The sequence below is a fragment of the Anomaloglossus baeobatrachus genome, chromosome 7 (genome assembly GCF_048569485.1).
Source record: "Anomaloglossus baeobatrachus isolate aAnoBae1 chromosome 7, aAnoBae1.hap1, whole genome shotgun sequence".
Lineage (NCBI taxonomy): Eukaryota > Metazoa > Chordata > Amphibia > Anura > Aromobatidae > Anomaloglossus > Anomaloglossus baeobatrachus.
In genome coordinates, this window is record NC_134359.1 from 228,164,429 (window position 1) to 228,184,188 (window position 19,760).

Consider the following 19,760-nt stretch of genomic DNA (forward strand, 5'->3'; position numbering starts at 1 on the left):
ATGGTAAATTTTAACATGGAAACACTTGTGCAGATAAACACATCTCCAGTTATAGATGAGCAGTATAGGCTTTTATAGAAAATTACTAGAGTCTATATGGGCACAAGAACATCCCAGTGCTGTATGAGTGGTAACATATAGCGAATCATAAGATAGAGACACTTAGATTGTACTGATATACAAAACCTATGCTATATACATAAAATGATATAGATCCATAGCACAAAGTACATCCAGGTCCCCATCGATACACAATAGTGCTACAACCACAATACCTTCTCACAGGTGTATCCTGAAAAGAACGCCTATTAAGTGCAAGATGACATAAATTCAGAAAGCAATTCTATCTGCTCAGTAAAAATGCTCATATTATGCTGCCACATATAGCCAGGGTCCTGGATGCTTCAAGCTACCACTGATATATACGGTGCAATTGAGAACAGCAACCAGGCTACAGGCAATACAGACCCGGACCTATATCCATCATCCCATATAGTACATAGCAAGCATGCTGGTGGGGTGGATGAGAGGAGCGACCCAAGGGGTTCCTGGCATGGACACCCCACGCGTATCGCCACGTATCCAGTGGCTTCCTCAGGGGAAAAGAAGGCGATGTGACATGGCCATGTGTGTCCTTTTTAAGGAAGTGTAATCAGTGCTTACCCGCAGCTGCACGATTTTTCGTATTGGAGGTGAACCTCCGATGGCGGCCGCCATCTTGTTTGATCACATGATGTGGAGAGCGTCCTCCCCCATCTTCTACTGCGCATGCGCGAGTCAAATATCGCTTAGATAGACACAAAATGTGTTCAAGGAGCAGCGCTTCTCCTTGCTATCTATTAGCGAAATTTATAGCTGACAGATGGTTATTATACTTCCAAGCGCATCGCAATATGCTAATACCTTTAGTAACACAGTCCATACTATGCGCATGCGCTGTTTAGATAGAGGGGAAAACAAAGATGGAGTATTAACCCCTTTGCTGCTGGAACACTTTAAATGTCAGCAGATTCGCTGTTTACTTTGAAGAAAATTTCTCAGAAGAGCACGGGCTAAAATAAGCAGAATGGCATATCCATTAGGAGAATTCTATCATGTATTACATCGATACTACATGCAACATGTCCATAAGCACCAGTGAGTCCTCCACTGGTTAATACAAGATGCCGACATCCATGACCCATAGAGTAAAGCTAGATAATTCCAGCTAACAGAGTTATATGATTCTTGACAAAAACCAGATCACCAGAAGATGGATAATATCAACCATAGGTCAAGGGAAAAAACGGTAAAACCGGTAAAAATCACACAATATAAAGCTAGATAATACCAGCCAGTAGAGTTATGTGGTTCCTACATAGAACAGAAAATTAGATATCAAAAAATGGATCTAACGGACCCAACTTGGGGAAAATCATTAGATGTTAAATGATAACGTATACACCAAGCATAATTATTTATGTAGTTCTTCCATAGAGAAAAACACCGGGTGTCAAGTAAATGTAATAGACCCAGCATAGAGAGAATTATTAGATGTTAGAGCATGACATATACACCACCCGTGCCCTGGTTCACACATGTCACACACAATACATCGTGGATACGTATAGATTCCCAACGACTACAACGTATTACCAAGGATATAAGTTCCCATCGACTAGAGTGTGTTATCAAGGCATAGAGTTATGTTAGTTAGTATACGGTCAAAATATTGTAGTACCAGATGTCTAAAAAAGACCAATAAGTATCCATCAGTGATGGCTCATACTTATAGCCATAATGGCATCCCCAAGGATACCATCAGATGTATATGTTTGAGATGTAAAGAACAAAGATTGGAGTGGCACGCGGATTAGAACAGCATGCAAGAGTGACATGTATATAAGATATAAGATATCACCCAGAGGCACACGGGAGGTTAGTGAGATCTCATATAATTAACCCGGGTAATACCAGCAGATGGAATTGCCATAAACTAGATCAATATATACGGTCAGTATAACCAGGTGGAATCCAATGAAACCAGAACAAAAAGCACAGGGGGAGCCCACTCTTTGCCACATACATGTGTGACACGAGAAATCTTATAAAATACCACATTAGTATTGTGAATAGCAAAAAACAATACTAGGGGTGCTCCCCACAGCTGAAGTAGCTTAATAACATCCCGGATGTCCTTGTAGTATAGCGTCTACTCCCACATTTCCCATATGCTCATCCGTCCATAATATGTATATTCAGGGTAAAGTCTCTAATATCCAACGACGATAAGTCTTGTCAGATAAAGAAGGGTCTTTTATGGTTCTTCATAATTCCCTATTCCATGTTCTCTTCTTATCCTCTTCCTAGTTTCCCCATACATGATCTTCTAGATGGGGAAAAGGCAAATGGGCTTTAGTAAAAAATGGTGGAATTCATCAAATAGCATTATAGAACCCTGTATAGAGCAACTCCTCATTAAGACCATGTGGGGCTAAACTCTTAAGGGTATAAATCCACCTTGATTCTTTTTTAAGCAATTCTTTAGTAGCATTCCCACCTCTAATGTTCTGTTTGATTGAGTCCACAATGAGCACTTTGACTGTAGTATACCGCCCTTTATGGTGCATAAGAAAATGGGAGGCTACTGAGGTCAGTACCTTACCCTTTTTCAGGTCGGTTTCCGCTGTATTTATGTTGGAGAAGTGTTGTTGTATCCTCTTCCTCACTTCCTGTGTAGTTTCACCGACGTAGATTTTCGGGCAATCGCAGACAAGGATATAGATGGCATTCCTCGTACGACAGTTGTAATAGGATCCGCAGGTGATTCGTCTAGGAAAGATCGGTAAAGAGATGGAGTCACTTGCCAACATGTATGGACACACTGTACATGCCCCACAGGGAAATGTTCCCTTTAGTCTTATGCCCGTTCCCAAACTTTGTGTTGGTCTTGAGAAATGGCTCTTGGAGAGGATACCTCTCAGATTCTGGGCACGTCTTGCTACTAAATTAGGCTTATCTCCAATAAAAGGGGTCAGTTTTTTATCACTCAAAAGTATGTCCCAATTATCTTGTAAAAGTCCATATAGATCTTGCCATTGATTATGGAAGGGGGTGATAATACTCACTGTGGTTCGCTTATTTCGTAGTCTTGGTTGTAATAGAGTATGTCTTGTCATAGTTCTACAGGCCTGTAGAGCTCCGGAGACCACTTGTTTTGGATATCCCCTTGCGCGAAATCTGTTGGTTAGATCAGAAGCGTGTATTTCGAAATCAGATTTGTCACTGCAATTTCTTTTTACCCTCATAAATTGGCCTTTGGGTATCCCGTTCTTGACATGAGTGGGGTGGAAACTATCATAGTGTAAAAGGCTGTTAGTAGCCGTTGGTTTACGATATAATGTGGTAGTGATGTTCTCTCCTACTCCCTTAGAGACTCGCAAGTCCAAAAATTCCACCGTCTCCCTGGCTATGCTGGAGGTTAGCCGAATATTAAGGGTGTTATCATTCAGGGTGGCAATGAAATTTTCACAGTCCCCCCGATATCCAGACCAAAAGAACAGGATATCGTCTATATATCTGAACCACCGTATCACATGGGATTTATAGTGCTCCAGGATGTACACCTGTGTCTCCTCCCACCACCCTAAAAAGATATTAGCATAGGGTGGCGCACAGCACGCCCCCATAGCGGTCCCAGATGTCTGCCGGTAATATTTTCTATCGAAGACAAAATAATTTTTATCCAATACCAGATGGAGAAGGTCTAGGACAAAGGAATCGTGTCTTCTATTGCCGGTGGTTCTACGGTCCAAATAATATGACACTGCTCGTGATCCTGCCTCATGGTCAATTGAAGTATACAAGGCTTCCACATCAAGTGTTACCAACAAAGTACTAGATGGGACTTTAAGTTTGGTGAGCTGTTCAATTAGATGGGTAGAGTCTCTAACGTAAGATGGTGAGGATTGCGCCAAAGGCTGGAGATGAAAATCCAAATATATGCAGGGCCTCTCGAACATGCCACCAATTCCTGACACTATTGGTCTGCCCGGAGGTTCCGGGCGACCCTTGTGAATTTTAGGTAACATATAGAAGGTGGGTATAACTGGGAACTTGGTTGTTAAAAAGTTCCTTTCCTTCAAGGAGATTATGTCATGTTCGTGAGCCGTAGAAAGCAATCCATCCAGTTTCTTTTTGAAAACACAGGTAGGGTCGGAAGGTAATACCGTATAACACTCAGTATTAGAGAGTTGTCTCATAGCCTCTCTTAGATACATCTCAACTGGCCACAAGACCACGTTTCCCCCTTTGTCTGCCTCTTTGATGATAAATTCCTGATTGTTACTCAATTTGGACAGAATCCGCCTCTCTTCCGCTGTAAGATTATTACCCCTGTTGTTATCGGGTTTAAGCTTCTTAATATCCTTACAAATTTTATTGAAAAAGATCCCTACAGCGGGACAGAGGCTAAGGGAGGGTGTGGCCTGTGATAGGAGGCGCCTTGTAAATGGTATTTTTTGGCCAGAGTCTCTCTCACCTTCTTCCAGTAGATCCAAAATCAAATACCAAAAGGAGAAACAGGAGAATCCATCCCTGGCAATCGCCCCCTCAGAGGGAAACGAGGAGCCGGAGACGAAACTGGTAGAAGGTAATGAAGGTGACTTACAAATAGTGAACTTGTCTCAATATCAATTGTCCGATGTGGAAAGCAGGCTATTGGCTAAGGGGCTTTCGTTTTCACCCATGAACAAAATGGACAAGTTCACTATAATTAAAGATGTATATCTCTTTTGCAGACAGCTCACTTTCAAGTACCTCTACAGCCGCCCTGACCTGATGGATACACTCCCACCGGAAGATCGCCAGGTGTTTAGTGACCTTTTGGATCTACTGGAAGAAGGTGAGAGAGACTCTGGCCAAAAAATACCATTTACAAGGCGCCTCCTATCACAGGCCACACCCTCCCTTAGCCTCTGTCCCGCTGTAGGGATCTTTTTCAATAAAATTTGTAAGGATATTGAGAAGCTTAAACCCGATAACAACAGGGGTAATAATCTTACAGCGGAAGAGAGGCGGATTCTGTCCAAATTGAGTAACAATCAGGAATTTATCATCAAAGAGGCAGACAAAGGGGGAAACGTGGTCTTGTGGCCAGTTGAGATGTATCTAAGAGAGGCTATGAGACAACTCTCTAATACTGAGTGTTATACGGTATTACCTTCCGACCCTACCTGTGTTTTCAAAAAGAAACTGGATGGATTGCTTTCTACGGCTCACGAACATGACATAATCTCCTTGAAGGAAAGGAACTTTTTAACAACCAAGTTCCCAGTTATACCCACCTTCTATATGTTACCTAAAATTCACAAGGGTCGCCCGGAACCTCCGGGCAGACCAATAGTGTCAGGAATTGGTGGCATGTTCGAGAGGCCCTGCATATATTTGGATTTTTATCTCCAGCCTTTGGCGCAATCCTCACCATCTTACGTTAGAGACTCTACCCATCTAATTGAACAGCTCACCAAACTTAAAGTCCCATCTAGTACTTTGTTGGTAACACTTGATGTGGAAGCCTTGTATACTTCAATTGACCATGAGGCAGGATCACGAGCAGTGTCATATTATTTGGACCGTAGAACCACCGGCAATAGAAGACACGATTCCTTTGTCCTAGACCTTCTCCATCTGGTATTGGATAAAAATTATTTTGTCTTCGATAGAAAATATTACCGGCAGACATCTGGGACCGCTATGGGGGCGTGCTGTGCGCCACCCTATGCTAATATCTTTTTAGGGTGGTGGGAGGAGACACAGGTGTACATCCTGGAGCACTATAAATCCCATGTGATACGGTGGTTCAGATATATAGACGATATCCTGTTCTTTTGGTCTGGATCTCGGGGGGACTGTGAAAATTTCATTGCCACCCTGAATGATAACACCCTTAATATTCGGCTAACCTCCAGCATAGCCAGGGAGACGGTGGAATTTTTGGACTTGCGAGTCTCTAAGGGAGTAGGAGAGAACATCACTACCACATTATATCGTAAACCAACGGCTACTAACAGCCTTTTACACTATGATAGTTTCCACCCCACTCATGTCAAGAACGGGATACCCAAAGGCCAATTTATGAGGGTAAAAAGAAATTGCAGTGACAAATCTGATTTCGAAATACACGCTTCTGATCTAACCAACAGATTTCGCGCAAGGGGATATCCAAAACAAGTGGTCTCCGGAGCTCTACAGGCCTGTAGAACTATGACAAGACATACTCTATTACAACCAAGACTACGAAATAAGCGAACCACAGTGAGTATTATCACCCCCTTCCATAATCAATGGCAAGATCTATATGGACTTTTACAAGATAATTGGGACATACTTTTGAGTGATAAAAAACTGACCCCTTTTATTGGAGATAAGCCTAATTTAGTAGCAAGACGTGCCCAGAATCTGAGAGGTATCCTCTCCAAGAGCCATTTCTCAAGACCAACACAAAGTTTGGGAACGGGCATAAGACTAAAGGGCACATTTCCCTGTGGGGCATGTACAGTGTGTCCATACATGTTGGCAAGTGACTCCATCTCTTTACCGATCTTTCCTAGACGAATCACCTGCGGATCCTATTACAACTGTCGTACGAGGAATGCCATCTATATCCTTGTCTGCGATTGCCCGAAAATCTACGTCGGTGAAACTACACAGGAAGTGAGGAAGAGGATACAACAACACTTCTCCAACATAAATACAGCGGAAACCGACCTGAAAAAGGGTAAGGTACTGACCTCAGTAGCCTCCCATTTTCTTATGCACCATAAAGGGCGGTATACTACAGTCAAAGTGCTCATTGTGGACTCAATCAAACAGAACATTAGAGGTGGGAATGCTACTAAAGAATTGCTTAAAAAAGAATCAAGGTGGATTTATACCCTTAAGAGTTTAGCCCCACATGGTCTTAATGAGGAGTTGCTCTATACAGGGTTCTATAATGCTATTTGATGAATTCCACCATTTTTTACTAAAGCCCATTTGCCTTTTCCCCATCTAGAAGATCATGTATGGGGAAACTAGGAAGAGGATAAGAAGAGAACATGGAATAGGGAATTATGAAGAACCATAAAAGACCCTTCTTTATCTGACAAGACTTATCGTCGTTGGATATTAGAGACTTTACCCTGAATATACATATTATGGACGGATGAGCATATGGGAAATGTGGGAGTAGACGCTATACTACAAGGACATCCGGGATGTTATTAAGCTACTTCAGCTGTGGGGAGCACCCCTAGTATTGTTTTTTGCTATTCACAATACTAATGTGGTATTTTATAAGATTTCTCGTGTCACACATGTATGTGGCAAAGAGTGGGCTCCCCCTGTGCTTTTTGTTCTGGTTTCATTGGATTCCACCTGGTTATACTGACCGTATATATTGATCTAGTTTATGGCAATTCCATCTGCTAGTATTACCCGGGTTAATTATATGAGATCTCACTAACCTCCCGTGTGCCTCTGGGTGATATCTTATATCTTATATACATGTCACTCTTGCATGCTGTTCTAATCCGCGTGCCACTCCAATCTTTGTTCTTTACATCTCAAACATATACATCTGATGGTATCCTTGGGGATGCCATTATGGCTATAAGTATGAGCCATCACTGATGGATACTTATTGGTCTTTTTTAGACATCTGGTACTACAATATTTTGACCGTATACTAACTAACATAACTCTATGCCTTGATAACACACTCTAGTCGATGGGAACTTATATCCTTGGTAATACGTTGTAGTCGTTGGGAATCTATACGTATCCACGATGTATTGTGTGTGACATGTGTGAACCAGGGCACGGGTGGTGTATATGTCATGCTCTAACATCTAATAATTCTCTCTATGCTGGGTCTATTACATTTACTTGACACCCGGTGTTTTTCTCTATGGAAGAACTACATAAATAATTATGCTTGGTGTATACGTTATCATTTAACATCTAATGATTTTCCCCAAGTTGGGTCCGTTAGATCCATTTTTTGATATCTAATTTTCTGTTCTATGTAGGAACCACATAACTCTACTGGCTGGTATTATCTAGCTTTATATTGTGTGATTTTTACCGGTTTTACCGTTTTTTCCCTTGACCTATGGTTGATATTATCCATCTTCTGGTGATCTGGTTTTTGTCAAGAATCATATAACTCTGTTAGCTGGAATTATCTAGCTTTACTCTATGGGTCATGGATGTCGGCATCTTGTATTAACCAGTGGAGGACTCACTGGTGCTTATGGACATGTTGCATGTAGTATCGATGTAATACATGATAGAATTCTCCTAATGGATATGCCATTCTGCTTATTTTAGCCCGTGCTCTTCTGAGAAATTTTCTTCAAAGTAAACAGCGAATCTGCTGACATTTAAAGTGTTCCAGCAGCAAAGGGGTTAATACTCCATCTTTGTTTTCCCCTCTATCTAAACAGCGCATGCGCATAGTATGGACTGTGTTACTAAAGGTATTAGCATATTGCGATGCGCTTGGAAGTATAATAACCATCTGTCAGCTATAAATTTCGCTAATAGATAGCAAGGAGAAGCGCTGCTCCTTGAACACATTTTGTGTCTATCTAAGCGATATTTGACTCGCGCATGCGCAGTAGAAGATGGGGGAGGACGCTCTCCACATCATGTGATCAAACAAGATGGCGGCCGCCATCGGAGGTTCACCTCCAATACGAAAAATCGTGCAGCTGCGGGTAAGCACTGATTACACTTCCTTAAAAAGGACACACATGGCCATGTCACATCGCCTTCTTTTCCCCTGAGGAAGCCACTGGATACGTGGCGATACGCGTGGGGTGTCCATGCCAGGAACCCCTTGGGTCGCTCCTCTCATCCACCCCACCAGCATGCTTGCTATGTACTATATGGGATGATGGATATAGGTCCGGGTCTGTATTGCCTGTAGCCTGGTTGCTGTTCTCAATTGCACCGTATATATCAGTGGTAGCTTGAAGCATCCAGGACCCTGGCTATATGTGGCAGCATAATATGAGCATTTTTACTGAGCAGATAGAATTGCTTTCTGAATTTATGTCATCTTGCACTTAATAGGCGTTCTTTTCAGGATACACCTGTGAGAAGGTATTGTGGTTGTAGCACTATTGTGTATCGATGGGGACCTGGATGTACTTTGTGCTATGGATCTATATCATTTTATGTATATAGCATAGGTTTTGTATATCAGTACAATCTAAGTGTCTCTATCTTATGATTCGCTATATGTTACCACTCATACAGCACTGGGATGTTCTTGTGCCCATATAGACTCTAGTAATTTTCTATAAAAGCCTATACTGCTCATCTATAACTGGAGATGTGTTTATCTGCACAAGTGTTTCCATGTTAAAATTTACCATATGCTGCTAATTATATATTGTTGTGGACTTTAGTGCACTTGTTCACATCTACTATTTCTCTATACCGGATACGGGCCTTGTATACTAATGATTGGAGTGCCCCTACTATAATTATATATAAAGAAATTGTACATGATTGTATTTTTGGTTCCTGGCGGACATGTTTGTTATGCCTATGGCTTTTTAAATGTTTTTAACTTGTGTCATTGTGTGTCTTATAATAATTTTTCAGTGTGGAGACATGTGTCTCGTGTTCTGGTTCTTTAATAACCTAATAAAAATTTAATATACATTGGTTAATGTTGTGGTGATCCCGTGTGTTGGTATACTCCTTTCTCTCCTTTTGTCTTACATAAATTTTGTATACCAGGTGATCCCACTGGGTAGTGCCCTTCCTCTCTCCTTTTGTCATATCCTTATCGGTTGTTCTGCACAACCATTCGGAAGGAGGCACACTCTAAATTTTGGGTTGTTCGAATTCTATGTATATATATAGACTTCTTAGATATTCCCAATAAAATTTGTGTTGTCCCAGGTATTTTGGCACAACCTAAAACCAGAACCTTTTTTCACATGGATCTAGCAGCAAGGGAGGTGGCTTGGTCTAACCAATCCTCTGATGTATTTGGCACGTCTGAAAGCTCTGGCGTTCTGGGGAGGCCAACAGGCCCCCAGGACGAGAATCAACAACTCATGCAGGACTTAATTAATCTGCATAAAAGAGTGGTAAAAATATGGTGGAATATTAGGACCCTAGAAGAATATAAAAAACTTAAGATTACACCTAGAGGTCTGAGGGTACAAATATTCCCAGCTTGGGAGACGGACCCCCAGTTTAGAATTACTTGGGAGCAGGGCTTGCAGACGTGCTCATTTATTATCTTAGACATGCTAATAGACCACGATCGTGTGTTACTCACACAATTGAAGGAAGAAATTAACAACAAAGAGCACATTCTACGCCAGCAGGACCCACAAACAGTCGTAACTCCTTTTCAAAATAAACTCAAAGGAATCCTTGACAATTTTGAAAGGGATGTTATTAAGGGTAAGAAAAATAAATTCCAGAGGGATAAGAATGACTATGCCGAAAATAGAGCCTATAGGTGGTCTCACAGAGGCAATAAGCGTAGACCGGTTGGTAGAGAAATAGATGTCATTCCTGCAGCTTCGGAGCCCTCCTCGAGCGATTTTTTATCCACCGATACCAGCGATCAGGAAAACGCACTAGGAGGGGTCGCCGGAAAATCAAATACCAAAAGGAGAAACAGGAGAATCCATCCCTGGCAATCGCCCCCTCAGAGGGAAACGAGGAGCCGGAGACGAAACTGGTAGAAGGTAATGAAGGTGACTTACAAATAGTGAACTTGTCTCAATATCAATTGTCCGATGTGGAAAGCAGGCTATTGGCTAAGGGGCTTTCGTTTTCACCCATGAACAAAATGGCCAAAAAATACCATTTACAAGGCGCCTCCTATCACAGGCCACACCCTCCCTTAGCCTCTGTCCCGCTGTAGGGATCTTTTTCAATAAAATTTGTAAGGATATTGAGAAGCTTAAACCCGATAACAACAGGGGTAATAATCTTACAGCGGAAGAGAGGCGGATTCTGTCCAAATTGAGTAACAATCAGGAATTTATCATCAAAGAGGCAGACAAAGGGGGAAACGTGGTCTTGTGGCCAGTTGAGATGTATCTAAGAGAGGCTATGAGACAACTCTCTAATACTGAGTGTTATACGGTATTACCTTCCGACCCTACCTGTGTTTTCAAAAAGAAACTGGATGGATTGCTTTCTACGGCTCACGAACATGACATAATCTCCTTGAAGGAAAGGAACTTTTTAACAACCAAGTTCCCAGTTATACCCACCTTCTATATGTTACCTAAAATTCACAAGGGTCGCCCGGAACCTCCGGGCAGACCAATAGTGTCAGGAATTGGTGGCATGTTCGAGAGGCCCTGCATATATTTGGATTTTTATCTCCAGCCTTTGGCGCAATCCTCACCATCTTACGTTAGAGACTCTACCCATCTAATTGAACAGCTCACCAAACTTAAAGTCCCATCTAGTACTTTGTTGGTAACACTTGATGTGGAAGCCTTGTATACTTCAATTGACCATGAGGCAGGATCACGAGCAGTGTCATATTATTTGGACCGTAGAACCACCGGCAATAGAAGACACGATTCCTTTGTCCTAGACCTTCTCCATCTGGTATTGGATAAAAATTATTTTGTCTTCGATAGAAAATATTACCGGCAGACATCTGGGACCGCTATGGGGGCGTGCTGTGCGCCACCCTATGCTAATATCTTTTTAGGGTGGTGGGAGGAGACACAGGTGTACATCCTGGAGCACTATAAATCCCATGTGATACGGTGGTTCAGATATATAGACGATATCCTGTTCTTTTGGTCTGGATCTCGGGGGGACTGTGAAAATTTCATTGCCACCCTGAATGATAACACCCTTAATATTCGGCTAACCTCCAGCATAGCCAGGGAGACGGTGGAATTTTTGGACTTGCGAGTCTCTAAGGGAGTAGGAGAGAACATCACTACCACATTATATCGTAAACCAACGGCTACTAACAGCCTTTTACACTATGATAGTTTCCACCCCACTCATGTCAAGAACGGGATACCCAAAGGCCAATTTATGAGGGTAAAAAGAAATTGCAGTGACAAATCTGATTTCGAAATACACGCTTCTGATCTAACCAACAGATTTCGCGCAAGGGGATATCCAAAACAAGTGGTCTCCGGAGCTCTACAGGCCTGTAGAACTATGACAAGACATACTCTATTACAACCAAGACTACGAAATAAGCGAACCACAGTGAGTATTATCACCCCCTTCCATAATCAATGGCAAGATCTATATGGACTTTTACAAGATAATTGGGACATACTTTTGAGTGATAAAAAACTGACCCCTTTTATTGGAGATAAGCCTAATTTAGTAGCAAGACGTGCCCAGAATCTGAGAGGTATCCTCTCCAAGAGCCATTTCTCAAGACCAACACAAAGTTTGGGAACGGGCATAAGACTAAAGGGCACATTTCCCTGTGGGGCATGTACAGTGTGTCCATACATGTTGGCAAGTGACTCCATCTCTTTACCGATCTTTCCTAGACGAATCACCTGCGGATCCTATTACAACTGTCGTACGAGGAATGCCATCTATATCCTTGTCTGCGATTGCCCGAAAATCTACGTCGGTGAAACTACACAGGAAGTGAGGAAGAGGATACAACAACACTTCTCCAACATAAATACAGCGGAAACCGACCTGAAAAAGGGTAAGGTACTGACCTCAGTAGCCTCCCATTTTCTTATGCACCATAAAGGGCGGTATACTACAGTCAAAGTGCTCATTGTGGACTCAATCAAACAGAACATTAGAGGTGGGAATGCTACTAAAGAATTGCTTAAAAAAGAATCAAGGTGGATTTATACCCTTAAGAGTTTAGCCCCACATGGTCTTAATGAGGAGTTGCTCTATACAGGGTTCTATAATGCTATTTGATGAATTCCACCATTTTTTACTAAAGCCCATTTGCCTTTTCCCCATCTAGAAGATCATGTATGGGGAAACTAGGAAGAGGATAAGAAGAGAACATGGAATAGGGAATTATGAAGAACCATAAAAGACCCTTCTTTATCTGACAAGACTTATCGTCGTTGGATATTAGAGACTTTACCCTGAATATACATATTATGGACGGATGAGCATATGGGAAATGTGGGAGTAGACGCTATACTACAAGGACATCCGGGATGTTATTAAGCTACTTCAGCTGTGGGGAGCACCCCTAGTATTGTTTTTTGCTATTCACAATACTAATGTGGTATTTTATAAGATTTCTCGTGTCACACATGTATGTGGCAAAGAGTGGGCTCCCCCTGTGCTTTTTGTTCTGGTTTCATTGGATTCCACCTGGTTATACTGACCGTATATATTGATCTAGTTTATGGCAATTCCATCTGCTGGTATTACCCGGGTTAATTATATGAGATCTCACTAACCTCCCGTGTGCCTCTGGGTGATATCTTATATCTTATATACATGTCACTCTTGCATGCTGTTCTAATCCGCGTGCCACTCCAATCTTTGTTCTTTACATCTCAAACATATACATCTGATGGTATCCTTGGGGATGCCATTATGGCTATAAGTATGAGCCATCACTGATGGATACTTATTGGTCTTTTTTAGACATCTGGTACTACAATATTTTGACCGTATACTAACTAACATAACTCTATGCCTTGATAACACACTCTAGTCGATGGGAACTTATATCCTTGGTAATACGTTGTAGTCGTTGGGAATCTATACGTATCCACGATGTATTGTGTGTGACATGTGTGAACCAGGGCACGGGTGGTGTATATGTCATGCTCTAACATCTAATAATTCTCTCTATGCTGGGTCTATTACATTTACTTGACACCCGGTGTTTTTCTCTATGGAAGAACTACATAAATAATTATGCTTGGTGTATACGTTATCATTTAACATCTAATGATTTTCCCCAAGTTGGGTCCGTTAGATCCATTTTTTGATATCTAATTTTCTGTTCTATGTAGGAACCACATAACTCTACTGGCTGGTATTATCTAGCTTTATATTGTGTGATTTTTACCGGTTTTACCGTTTTTTCCCTTGACCTATGGTTGATATTATCCATCTTCTGGTGATCTGGTTTTTGTCAAGAATCATATAACTCTGTTAGCTGGAATTATCTAGCTTTACTCTATGGGTCATGGATGTCGGCATCTTGTATTAACCAGTGGAGGACTCACTGGTGCTTATGGACATGTTGCATGTAGTATCGATGTAATACATGATAGAATTCTCCTAATGGATATGCCATTCTGCTTATTTTAGCCCGTGCTCTTCTGAGAAATTTTCTTCAAAGTAAACAGCGAATCTGCTGACATTTAAAGTGTTCCAGCAGCAAAGGGGTTAATACTCCATCTTTGTTTTCCCCTCTATCTAAACAGCGCATGCGCATAGTATGGACTGTGTTACTAAAGGTATTAGCATATTGCGATGCGCTTGGAAGTATAATAACCATCTGTCAGCTATAAATTTCGCTAATAGATAGCAAGGAGAAGCGCTGCTCCTTGAACACATTTTGTGTCTATCTAAGCGATATTTGACTCGCGCATGCGCAGTAGAAGATGGGGGAGGACGCTCTCCACATCATGTGATCAAACAAGATGGCGGCCGCCATCGGAGGTTCACCTCCAATACGAAAAATCGTGCAGCTGCGGGTAAGCACTGATTACACTTCCTTAAAAAGGACACACATGGCCATGTCACATCGCCTTCTTTTCCCCTGAGGAAGCCACTGGATACGTGGCGATACGCGTGGGGTGTCCATGCCAGGAACCCCTTGGGTCGCTCCTCTCATCCACCCCACCAGCATGCTTGCTATGTACTATATGGGATGATGGATATAGGTCCGGGTCTGTATTGCCTGTAGCCTGGTTGCTGTTCTCAATTGCACCGTATATATCAGTGGTAGCTTGAAGCATCCAGGACCCTGGCTATATGTGGCAGCATAATATGAGCATTTTTACTGAGCAGATAGAATTGCTTTCTGAATTTATGTCATCTTGCACTTAATAGGCGTTCTTTTCAGGATACACCTGTGAGAAGGTATTGTGGTTGTAGCACTATTGTGTATCGATGGGGACCTGGATGTACTTTGTGCTATGGATCTATATCATTTTATGTATATAGCATAGGTTTTGTATATCAGTACAATCTAAGTGTCTCTATCTTATGATTCGCTATATGTTACCACTCATACAGCACTGGGATGTTCTTGTGCCCATATAGACTCTAGTAATTTTCTATAAAAGCCTATACTGCTCATCTATAACTGGAGATGTGTTTATCTGCACAAGTGTTTCCATGTTAAAATTTACCATATGCTGCTAATTATATATTGTTGTGGACTTTAGTGCACTTGTTCACATCTACTATTTCTCTATACCGGATACGGGCCTTGTATACTAATGATTGGAGTGCCCCTACTATAATTATATATAAAGAAATTGTACATGATTGTATTTTTGGTTCCTGGCGGACATGTTTGTTATGCCTATGGCTTTTTAAATGTTTTTAACTTGTGTCATTGTGTGTCTTATAATAATTTTTCAGTGTGGAGACATGTGTCTCGTGTTCTGGTTCTTTAATAACCTAATAAAAATTTAATATACATTGGTTAATGTTGTGGTGATCCCGTGTGTTGGTATACTCCTTTCTCTCCTTTTGTCTTACATAAATTTTGTATACCAGGTGATCCCACTGGGTAGTGCCCTTCCTCTCTCCTTTTGTCAGTACAAGCTTGGATGCCATATGTACAGAAAAATGGTTGCAGTTCCTAAACGTTTCATAGTGTCACGGGGGAGATACTGACAGACCAGGGGTTCCTAAGCTAACCCTAAGACTGGGACCCCTACGCTTACCCCAGGGGTTCCCTTGAAGGTAGGGAGGCCTTGGTCCCCGACCTGGCCCTGTCTACTGTCCGAGCCTTGATCTTACTCCTTCCAATCCTGGGAACGGGCCGGAAACCCAGTAACAACACCCAACAGAAAAGACACGGACAAGGGAGAACGAAACCTCATACACACAGTTTTCACCCACAAAGGAGAGACAATATGCATACTTGGAGAATAAAGAAAAGGGTAAGGAAAAAACTCACAAAACGGGGACGTTCACACCACGCAAAAAAACAACTGTTGTTCATCATGAACTGAGAACCACTGAGACCGGGATCGCTGATGCTATCTTCGGTGGCCTCTTACTACACTCCCCAGTCTTAAATAATAAGAGACCAGTTGGAGATGTTAATCAACCACCTGGATCTCAGAAGAGTTGCACACTGCTCCAAAGAGGATTAACTTCTGCACGACTGGGAGCAGTGAAACAACTCAGCCGACACCCAGCCGAGCTGAGCACTAGAGATGAGCGAACCGGTCCCGGTTCGGCTCGAGGTCGGTTCGCCGAACGGAGGTCCCGTTCGAGTTCGGCTCGTCGAACGTTCGACGAACCGAACTCGAACTGCATAGGAAACAATGGCAGGCAATCACAAACACATAAAAACACCTAGAAAACACCCTCAAAGGTGTCCAAAAGGTGACAAATGACTCACAACACAACACAAACACATGGGAAAGTGACAAGGACATATACTCATGCGAAAACAAGGAAAAAGAGGAGGACACACAGATATAGGCATGGCACGCCCTTCTAAAATCATGTAAAACACCGCAAGGTGACTCCAAGCGTAGTCTCCCTTTTTTTCCAAAAATTGGGCCCCACACACACCCACCCATTCAGTGGCAGCAGTTGTGCCCCAGTTGTACAATTCACAGCTAGATTTGCATCAAGCACATTCAAAAATACGCCATAATTAACCGTCCCCAGGATGACACCAGGGTAGGTAGCAAAGTCTTTCCTGATTCCAGCTCTGTTCATCTTGGCTTCTTTTAAAAACAATGTAAGCAAGGGTTACTCCAAGTGGAGTCTCCCTTTTTTCCAAAAATTGGGCCACACAGACACCGACCCCATCAGTGGCAGCACTTGGGCCCTAGTTGCAAACAGGATGTTTTGATTTGCATCAAGCACATTCAAAAATACGCCATTCTTATCCGTCCCCAGGATGACACCGGGGTAGGTAGCAAAGTCTTTCCTGATCCCAGCTCTGTTCATCTTGGCTTCTTTTAAAAACACAGCAAGCAAGGGTTACTCCAAGCGGAGTCTCCCTTTTTTCAAAAAATTGGGCCCCACACACACCCACCCATTCAGTGGCAACACTTGTGCCCTAGTTGTACACTTCACAGCTAGATTTGCATCAAGCACATTCAAAAATACGCCATTCTTATCCGTCCCCAGGATGACACCGGGGTAGGTAGCAAAGTCTTTCCTGATCCCAGCTCTGTTCATCTTGGCTTCTTTTAAAAACACAGCAAGCAAGGGTTACTCCAAGCGGAGTCTCCCTTTTTTCCAAAAATTGGGCCCCACACACACCCACCCATTCAGTGGCAGCACTTGTGCCCTAGTTGCAAACAGGTTGTTTTGATTTGCATCAAGCACATTCAAAAATACACCATTCTTAACCGTCCCCAGGATGACACCGGGGTAGGTAGCAAAGTCTTTCCTGATCCCAGCTCTGTTCATCTTGGCTTCTTTTAAAAACACAGCAAGCAAGGGTTACTCCAAGCGGAGTCTCCCTTTTTTCCAAAAATTGGGCCACACAGACACCCACCCCATCAGTGGCAGCACTTGGGCCCTAGTTGCAAACAGGTTGTTTTGATTTGCATCAAGCACATTCAAAAATACACCATTCTTAACCGTCCCCAGGATGACACCGGGGTAGGTAGCAAAGTCTTTCCTGATCCCAGCTCTGTTCATCTTGGCTTCTTTTAAAAACACAGCAAGCAAGGGTTACTCCAAGCGGAGTCTCCCTTTTTTCAAAAAATTGGGCCCCACACACACCCACCCATTCAGTGGCAACACTTGTGCCCTAGTTGTACACTTCACAGCTAGATTTGCATCAAGCACATTCAAAAATACGCCATTCTTATCCGTCCCCAGGATGACACCGGGGTAGGTAGCAAAGTCTTTCCTGATCCCAGCTCTGTTCATCTTGGCTTCTTTTAAAAACACAGCAAGCAAGGGTTACTCCAAGCGGAGTCTCCCTTTTTTCCAAAAATTGGGCCCCACACACACCCACCCATTCAGTGGCAGCACTTGTGCCCTAGTTGCAAACAGGTTGTTTTGATTTGCATCAAGCACATTCAAAAATACACCATTCTTAACCGTCCCCAGGATGACACCGGGGTAGGTAGCAAAGTCTTTCCTGATCCCAGCTCTGTTCATCTTGGCTTCTTTTAAAAACACAGCAAGCAAGGGTTACTCCAAGCGGAGTCTCCCTTTTTTCCAAAAATTGGGCCACACAGACACCCACCCCATCAGTGGCAGCACTTGGGCCCTAGTTGCAAACAGGTTGTTTTGATTTGCATCAAGCACATTCAAAAATACACCATTCTTAACCGTCCCCAGGATGACACCGGGGTAGGTAGCAAAGTCTTTCCTGATCCCAGCTCTGTTCATCTTGGCTTCTTTTAAAAACACAGCAAGCAAGGGTTACTCCAAGCGGAGTCTCCCTTTTTTCAAAAAATTGGGCCCCACACACACCCACCCATTCAGTGGCAGCACTTGTGCCCTAGTTGTACACTTCACAGCTAGATTTGCATCAAGCACATTCAAAAATACGCCATTCTTATCCGTCCCCAGGATGACACCGGGGTAGGTAGCAAAGTCTTTCCTGATCCCAGCTCTGTTCATCTTGGCTTCTTTTAAAAACAATGTAAGCAAGGGTTACTCCAAGCGGTGTCTGCCTTTTTTCCAAAAATTGGGCCCCACACACACCCACCCATTCAGTGGCAGCACTTGTGCCCTAGTTGTACACTTCACAGCTAGATTTGCATCAAGCACATTCCAAATCCACAAGCATTTACTCTCCCCAGGATGACACAGGGGTTGTAAATTCCTTCTGGATCCATGACTTGTTCATTTTGATGAACGTCAGTCTGTCCACATTGTCACTGGACAGACGCGTGCGCTTATCTGTCAGCACACACCCAGCAGCACTGAAGACACGTTCAGAGACAACGCTGGCAGCTGGACACGACAAAATCTCCAAGGCGTAAGTTGAGAGCTCTGGCCATTTTTCTAGGTTTGAAGCCCAAAAGGAGCAAGGCTCCAGTTGCACAGTCATGGCATCGATGTTCATTTGGAGATACTCCTGTATCATCCTCTCCAGCCGTTGACTATGTGTCAGACTTGTTGTCTCTGGTGGCCTTGCAAAGGAGGGTCTAAAAAAATTATGAAAAGATTCCATAAAATTGCTGTTACCAGCACCAGATACGGTCCTACTGGTACGTGTAGACTGTTGAAGATGACGAGACCGTCCCATGTTTGTCAAGTTACAACTGGGAGATTCACTCCCTGCACCTGCACGGTTGTTTGGTGGAAAAGCGGATCTAAGATCGAGTAACAGCTTCTGCTGATACTCCTGCATACGTGCGTCCCTTTCTATGGCTGGAATTATGTCACAAAATTTGGACTTGTACCGGGGATCTAATAGTGTGGCAAGCCAGTAGTCATCATCACTTCTAATTTTGACAATACGAGGGTCATGTTGGAGGTAGTGCAACAAGAAGGCACTCATGTGTCTTGCGCAGCCATGCGGACCAAGTCCACGCTGTGTTTGTGGCATAGAGGTGCTAACCGTTCTTTCTTCCTCTGACATCTCCCCCCAACCTCTTTCA

At 42.9% G+C, this 19,760-nt stretch overlaps 3 long non-coding RNA genes across 3 annotated transcripts; 2 read left to right on the plus strand and 1 right to left on the minus strand.

The window, feature by feature from the left end:
* Nucleotides 1-2,313: 2,313 nt before the first annotated feature.
* On the minus strand, nt 2,314-3,193 carry LOC142246097 (uncharacterized). The gene is made up of 3 exons (XR_012724869.1): nt 3,108-3,193; nt 2,645-2,811; nt 2,314-2,368 (listed from the first exon to the last, which is right to left on the minus strand). It is a non-coding gene; the product is annotated as an uncharacterized LOC142246097 (long non-coding RNA).
* Nucleotides 3,194-4,797: 1,604 nt separating this feature from the next.
* On the plus strand, nt 4,798-7,088 carry LOC142246098 (uncharacterized). The gene is made up of 4 exons (XR_012724870.1): nt 4,798-4,882; nt 6,183-6,294; nt 6,591-6,757; nt 7,034-7,088. It is a non-coding gene; the product is annotated as an uncharacterized LOC142246098 (long non-coding RNA).
* Nucleotides 7,089-12,157: 5,069 nt separating this feature from the next.
* Nucleotides 12,158-13,037, plus strand: LOC142246099 (uncharacterized). Its single transcript, XR_012724871.1, has 3 exons — nt 12,158-12,243; nt 12,540-12,706; nt 12,983-13,037. It is a non-coding gene; the product is annotated as an uncharacterized LOC142246099 (long non-coding RNA).
* The last annotated feature ends 6,723 nt before the right edge of the window (nt 13,038-19,760 follow it).